Source organism: Grammomys surdaster, unplaced genomic scaffold, assembly GCF_004785775.1.
Source record: "Grammomys surdaster isolate TR1022 unplaced genomic scaffold, NIH_TR_1.0 199, whole genome shotgun sequence".
NCBI classification, from domain to species: domain Eukaryota; kingdom Metazoa; phylum Chordata; class Mammalia; order Rodentia; family Muridae; genus Grammomys; species Grammomys surdaster.
In genome coordinates, this window is record NW_021604644.1 from 5,107,508 (window position 1) to 5,115,486 (window position 7,979).

Here is a 7,979-nt window from a genome sequence, read left to right on the forward strand (position 1 = left end):
CTTGTATTCAGGCCTGGACTGACTGTGCAATCTACTGTAAATTCCCATCCCTTTAAATGTAAATGTCATCCCCAAACACCTTCAGGAAACCGCCTAGAATAACGTCTGAGCAAATAGATGAGTTAGCGTTTATCTCAGTAATAGACTAGATGTCTAGAAAGTCTACAACCCTGAATTCAGTCTCTAGTAGCCCCCAAATTACAAAATTTTGGGTATGGTGGTCCAGTCAAACTAACATATTTAAATTTCACATTTACTAACAGATAGGTATGTAAATCTCTGGTTATTGTATAATCTGAAAAAAAGTGTTCACAGACTCGACAGAGCGTCCTGAGATGGGATTAGCCCCCATTACTACAGTGGTGAATACCGACTGTCAACCTATCAGGATCTGCCGTCACCTAGGAGATAACTCTTGAGTTCACCCGTGAAGGTTTCTAGCCTGGGTTGAGATGGGAAGATCCATTCTAACTACAGACAGTACCATTCCATGGGCTGGAGGCTCAGACTGAATAAGTCAGGCAAAAACGACCTGAGGACCAGCGTTTACCTCGCTTCCCATTACAGACACAACATGACCAGCTGTCTCCAACTCCTGCTGCCATGGTTCCCCCACCACGATGAGCTGTGAACCAGAGCAAACTCTTCTTCAAGTTGCTCTAAGTGGTCAGGTGTTTGTCACAACAATGAGAAAAGTAACAAATCTAACTACCTAGGTAGTTCCTAAATCTAGTACTAGTGTCCTCATAAGAGTCAGACAGAGGTCCACACTGAAGAGAAGAAAGCTTTTTGGGTGCCCAGGTGAGGCTGGAGGAACATGGGCACTCCAAATAAGCCAAAGAATGTCTGCAGCACTCACCAGAAGCTAGAAGAGCCAAACGGAAAGTATCCACTAGAGTCTGCAAAGGGAGCACAGATCTGTTGACATTTTAGTTTGAGGCTTTGGATATCAGGAATGTGAGAATAAATGTGTGTTGTTTGACTTTATGGTTGAATAACATCACTGAGGAAGCTGACACACCTAGGAGATGTCAAGTGGCTCATCTTCCTCATTACTCTACCCTGGCTAGTCACACCTCGGGCTTGTGTGGGCATGTGCTTGCATGCTCACACAGACACATGTCAAGGGCAGGAGACGTCACTTCTGAATCCTTCACTTCTAGTCTTTCACCTCCTGACCAAATCCTGCTCTGCCAAAGGAGTCCCGATCCTGCCTACTGTTGGCCAGCATTTCTCACTTGTCACACCTCAGCCCTATCTTCTCTATCATTCTAACTGCAGGCCTTCAAAGATAAGCCCTGATTCTGTCTTCTGGCCCTATGAAGCCATAGGCTGGCTTAGCCCTGTACACACTGTGGTGGTTTAAATAAGCTTGGCCCAGGGAGTGGCACTATTAGGAGGTGTGGCCTTGTTGGAGGAAATACATCACTATGGGGGTGGGCAATGAGACCTCCTCCTAACCATGTAGGAGCCAGTCTTTTCCGTTCTGCCTTCAGAACAAGGTAGAACTCTCAATAACTCCAGCACCAAGCCTGCCTGGATGCTGCCATGCTTTCTGCCATAATGATAATGAACTGAACCTCTGAACCTGTAAGCCAGCCCCAATTAAATGCTGTCCTTTATAAGAGTTGCCATGGTCATAGTGTCCTTCACAGCAATGAAACCCTAACTAAGACACTCACTGTCATCATCTCCCAAGTCAGAGAGCATTTGTTGAGCATTTACCCAAGTCAGCATTCTGCAGTATGGAAGCACCTAGAAATCCAAGCTCACTGTCAGCTTGGTGATTTCCTGTCCTCTCAGCTCTTTGAAAGCATGAGGTGCCCCAGGGCTCTAGAAGTCTGCTTAGAGTCTCTATCTTCTTACAGAGTACAAGATGGACACCCCCTTAAGCTATTAGAATCAGAGCCCATCTCAAAGCCCCTTTCCAAAGTGCAGTTTCAGTTGTTGGTTTTTTACTGTGGAAGACACATAAGTCAAAGAGAGCAAGGCCAGGGCTAACCCTGGCCCGTGGAAGTACAAACGTGATTTTATTGACAGAAGAAGCTAAGGCCTATCCTTTGTGTCTTGTTTTGAGACAGTCACACTACATATCCCTCGATTGTCTGGAACTCTCTCTACAGACGGGTTGGCCCTGGGTGACCCTCCTCCCTCTGCCTCCCACAGGCGTGCACCACCGTGCCTCGCTAAGGTATATCTTTGTTTGTATAAGAAAAGATACAGAATGATGGAGTTGTGTTTCCTAATCTAGAGTAAAGTTTACCTAAACATTGATTTCAACACAAAGTGATTTAGAACCTTGCTCCTTTTTTTAATATTTATTTATTTATTTATTTATTTATTGTGTTTGTCTAATATGCATTTGGGCATATCAGCTCGTTGATTTTACCTACCTTACGGGCTCCAGGGTTCAAACCCAGGTCATTAGACTTCATGACAAGCACCTTTACATGATGAGCCATCCAAGGGTCTCATGTAGCTCAGGCTGTCCTTGAATTCACCATGTAGCTGAGAATGACCTTCAAATCCTAACCCCTCAAACAAATTACACTGGTGTCTGTGGCAGCGCACGCCTTTGCTCCAGCACAGGAGAGGCAGATACAGGTGGATCTCTGAGTTTGAGACCAGCCAGGACTGTATGTGAGAACCTGTCCCACAAAACGAAATAAAACAAAATAACAAAAGTTACACTGTAGATGGACATGGTAGCTCCCTCCTCGAATTCCAGCATTTGGGAGGCAGAGGCAAGATCAAGATGCCTTTGAGTCAGCCTTGACTATAGTGTGAGACCATGTTTCCCCAAATGTATACTATAAAATATAATTCAGTAATGGAAATACTGAGCCAGCCATGGTGGTGCATGCTTTTAATCCCAACACTTGGGAGGTTGGGGAAGGAGGACCAGAAGTTCAAGGCCAGAATGGATTACATAATCTCAAAAAAGTTTCAAAGTAATTACACACACACACACACACACACACACACACCACACACATTCCACACACACATACCATACACACACACATTCCACACACACACATACCACACACACACACATACCACACACACACACACACACACACCACACACACACACACACACACACACACACACATACCACACACACACACATACCACACACACACACACACACACACACACCACACACACACACACACACATACCACACACACACACATACACGCACACCAGTTTCTGCTTCCTAGTCCTGTGAGGTTTCAAGAGTCCCCTACACTCTGCTGTGGGCCTTAGGCAGTGAGGCAGTCAGCCCAAATCACCCCTCTTTTCTGAGGAAACCATCTTGTATCTTTTTCCACTGTTCCTGCTTTAAGTAACTGACAGGGTGTTTAATCACTTTCACCTGACGTTAGGCCGGCCGGGACTGCCTTGGGCTTGTACATTATTTGGGAGAATCAGTATCTTTCCCATCTAGGGACAGATTCTCTGCCTATCTATTGAGGTGGTCTCTTAGGTCCTTCCAGCAAAGTTTTACAGTTTTCTTCATGTCAATGGCTTAAATGTTTTCTTTTTTTTTTTTAGATTTATTTATTTTATTTATGAGTACACTGTAGCTATCTTCAGACACACCAGAAGAGGGCATCGAATCTTGTTATGGATGGTTGTGAGCCACCATGTGGTTGCTGGGATTTGAACTCAGGACCTCTGAAAGAGCAGTCAGTGCTCTTAACCACTGAGCCATCTCTTCAGCCCCGGCTTAAATGTTTTCATTTAGAGTGATTCCTGGGGATCAAATGTGTTTGACATTCTGTGAATAAGAATTTTCAAAAAACTATTTACTACTGGCAATTTTGTGTGTAGTCAAATTGGCAAACACAGATTATAATAACTTTTAGAGCCAGGCAGTGGTGGTGCGCGCCTTTAATCCCAGCACTTGGGAGGCAGAGGCAGGTGGATTTCTGAGTTCGAGGCTAGCCTGGTCTACAGAGTGAGTTCCAGGACAGCCAGGACTACACAGAGAAACCCTGTCTCGAAAAACAATAATAATAATAAATAATAATAATAATAATAATAATAACTTTTAGGCTGATTCACTTTGGGATTATTTATGTGGCCAACCATATAATCCATAAATAATAAATAATATGGTTTTAATTCTTCCCAATACTTACACTTTCTGTAGTCATCTTGTGTTGGCTAGAGTTGTCAGCACAGCGGAAGGATGTGTCACTATGTTGGCAGTCAGCATCACCCGGGGTCCATGCCATAGATTCATATAGTTTTAAATTTAAATAAGAATTCAATAATTCTTACTGAATTAAGATTGGGATTTTGTCAGTTGTATGCTTTTAAAATCAGAAATACATTCTCAAAAGTTAACTAACTTAGTTTTTGTTGTTGTTGTTGTTGTTGTTGTTGTTAATCAGTAGATTATATAGAGATTTTCTAAAATGGAACCATCCCGATGGTTGAGCAATGGCGGTCACTTGACCATTAGGGATTATTCTTAGGATGCGTTGTTCGGACTCCCCAGAACCTGCTGGCTAGGGAAGCAGGTCATCTCCCACCTCTCCTCCAAATCCAGTCCCACAGCCTCAGTTCAGCTCTGTAGCAGACCACCTGCTGTGGCTTCCCCTTGTCTCTGCCCCTATCTCCTGAGGGCCCTGGTGATCTTCCTCCAGCCTTTCTCACCACCCCATCCCTTTGCCTTCAACTCCCACAAGCATCCCTGCAGGCCACAGCAGGCCATACTCTTCCTTCAGATCCAATCCCCTAGTGTCTTTCTTCCAAAGTGCAGTAGCAGACTTCAGGCTGTGACCTTCCTCCCTCTCTTCCCCCATTCCCAAAGAAATCAGCAGGCCCTGGAGGCACACCCTGTTTTACGCCCCCCATGGACGCCCGTGCACTCCCTTCTAGCTCATCACTCCAAATTGTCAGCTCCCAATACCAAGAAACATCTTCTTAAAAATAATAAAATAAAATAAAATAAAATAAAATAAAATAAAATAAAATAAAATAAAATAAAATAAAATGCCCCAGTGGCAGTACCTGACAGACCTAGCATCACTCCCTACCAGGCAACCCACAGCTGCCACATGCCTAAACACCACAGAGGGCAACAGAAGCCAAGGAATGAACACCGACCCAATAAGGACAAGACCAGATATCAGCACCTGGAACTATAGTCATCCTATACCCAGATGCCTAGATGCCAGCATGAAAACACAATCAATAACAGCCAGGGCAATATGTCTCCACTAGAGCCCAGTAATGCTACTACAATAGACCCTGAGAAATGCATCATAGCTGAAGCACAGCTCACGGTCTTGAAAACAGCCTTTATGAAAATGATGGAGGTCTGTAAAGAGGAAATTAATAAGTTCCTTAAAGAAATCTATGAAGACACAAACAGTGGAAGGAAATGAATAAAACAGTTCAAGACCTGAAAGTAGAAATAAAATAAACAAAAACAAAAACAAACAAACAAACAAACAACAAACTGAGGGAAATCTGAAAATAAAAAATTTAGAGATTCGAGCAAGAATGTCAGAGGCAAGCCTCACATTCAAAATACAAGAGATGGAAGAGAGAATCTCAGGCATAGAAGACATGATAAAAGAAATGGATACTTGGTTAAAGATTATGTTAACTCTAAAAGAATCCTGGCATGGCCAGGCAGTGGTGGCACAACCCTTTAATCCCAGCACTTGGGAGGCAGAGGCAGAGGATCTCTGTGAGTTTGAGGCCAGCCTGGTCTACAGAGTGAGTTCCAGGACAGCCAGGGCTACACAGAGAAATCCTGTCTCATAAAACAAACAAACAAACAAACAAAAAATTCTGGCACAAAACACCCAGGAAATCTATAAAAGGGCCAAATATATAAATAATAGAAATAGAAGGAGACAAAAAATCAAGGTCAAAAGCACAGAAACTATTTTCAAAAAAAAAATCATAGAAGAAAATTTCCTAGCCTTCTAAGGAGATGCCTATCAAGGTACAAGAAGCATACAGAACATCAAACAGAATGGAACAGAAAGAAAGTCCCCCCAGAACATGGAGAGCAAAGAAGGAATATTAAAGCTGCAAGGAAAAGACCAAATCACATACCAAAGCACAGCCATTTTGTTAACACTTGACCTCAATGGTGACTCTAAAAGCCAGAACAGATGTTCTACAGACTCTGAGAGACCATGGATGCTATCCCAGACTGCTATACCCAACAGAACTTGCAATCACACTTTATGGAGAAAATAAGACACTTAGTGATAAAACCAAATTTAAGCAGCATCTAGTTACATATTCAGCCCCACAGAACTTGCTGGAAGGAAAACTCCCACCTAAAGAGGTTAACCAACCCCTAAAACCACAAGGAATAATCACAGACCACCAAACCGGGGGTGGGGCACACCACAACAAAGTAAGGGGAATCAACACCTTCCATTGATAACTCTCAACATCAATGGGCTCGATTCCCCAATAACAAGACACAGATTAAGAGAACAGGATCCATCCCTCTGCTGCATCCAAGAAACACACCTTAACACCAAGGAGAGACATAATCTCAGGGCAAACGGATTAAAAAAAAAGAATATTCAAATCAGATAGACCTAATAACTGCTGGTGTAGCTGTTTAATGTTGGACAAAATAGGCTTCAAACCAACACTTACCAGAAGAGACAGGGAAGGACATTACATACTCATCAAAGGAAAACCCCCAGGATGACATTTCAATTCTTAACATCTATGCTGTAGCAAACACAAGGGCAACTGATTTCTAAAGGAACAGTAGTACCGGCTAGGCGGCGGTGGTGCATGCCTTTAATTCCAGCACTTGGGAGGCAGAGGTAGGCAGATTTCTGAGTTTGAGGCCAGCCTGGTCTACAGAGTGAGTTCCAGGACAGCCAGGACTACACAGAGAAACCCTGTCTTGAAACAAACAAACAAACAAACAAACAAAAAACCAGTAGTACAGCTTAAATCACACTTTGGCCCTCACACACTGATAGTGGAGACTTCAGTACCCCACTCACCAATAGACAGGTCATCCAGAGAAAAACTAAGCTAACAGCATTTATAAACCAAATGGACCTAACAGAACATTCCACCCAAACAGAATATACCTTCTCAGCACCTCACAGAACTTTCTCTAAAACTGACCACTTACTTGGACACAAAACAAATCTCAACGGATACAAGAAAATTGAAATAACACCCTGCATCCTATCTGACCACCACAGATTAAAGTTGGATATCATTAACAACAGAAAGATTACAAACTTGTGGGAAGCGAAAAACTCGCTACTGGATTTTAAAAAGGGGTCAAGACAAATTATGAAAGAAGTGAAAAACTTTGGAGAACTGAATGAAAACGAATACACATCATGCACAAACTTAAGGGACGTGAGGAGGGCGACTCAGAGGGAAGCTGATAACACAAAGGGCCTGCGTTTAAAGGGTGGAGGAACTCACACTAGCAACTTAATAGCACACCTGGAAGTTCTAGAGCAAAAAGAAATAACACTCAAAAGGAGTAGAAGGCAAATTAGTAAAACCAACCAAACAAAACTCAAACAAATAAAAACAAATCAATGAAACAAAGGTGAGTCTTCGAGAAAAATCACTAAGACTGACAAATCCTTACCCAAATTAACTAAAAGATGGAGAGAGAGGATCCAAGTTAAAAAGATGAAAAGGGAGACATAAGGGCTGGGGCGATGGCTCAGCGGTTAAGAGCACTGACCACTCTTCCAGAGGTCCTGAGTTCAATTCCCAGCAACCACATGGTGGCTCACAACCATCTGTAATGAGATCTGATGCCCTCTTCTGGTGTGTCTGAAGACAACCACAGTGTACTCATATACATAAAATAAATAAACCTTTGAAGAAGAAGAGGAAGAAGAGATAGAGGAGGAGGAAGAAGAGGAGGAGGAGGAGGAGAAAGAGGAGAAGGAGGAGAAGAGAGAGAGAGAGAGACAGAGAGAGAGAGAGAGAGAGAGAGA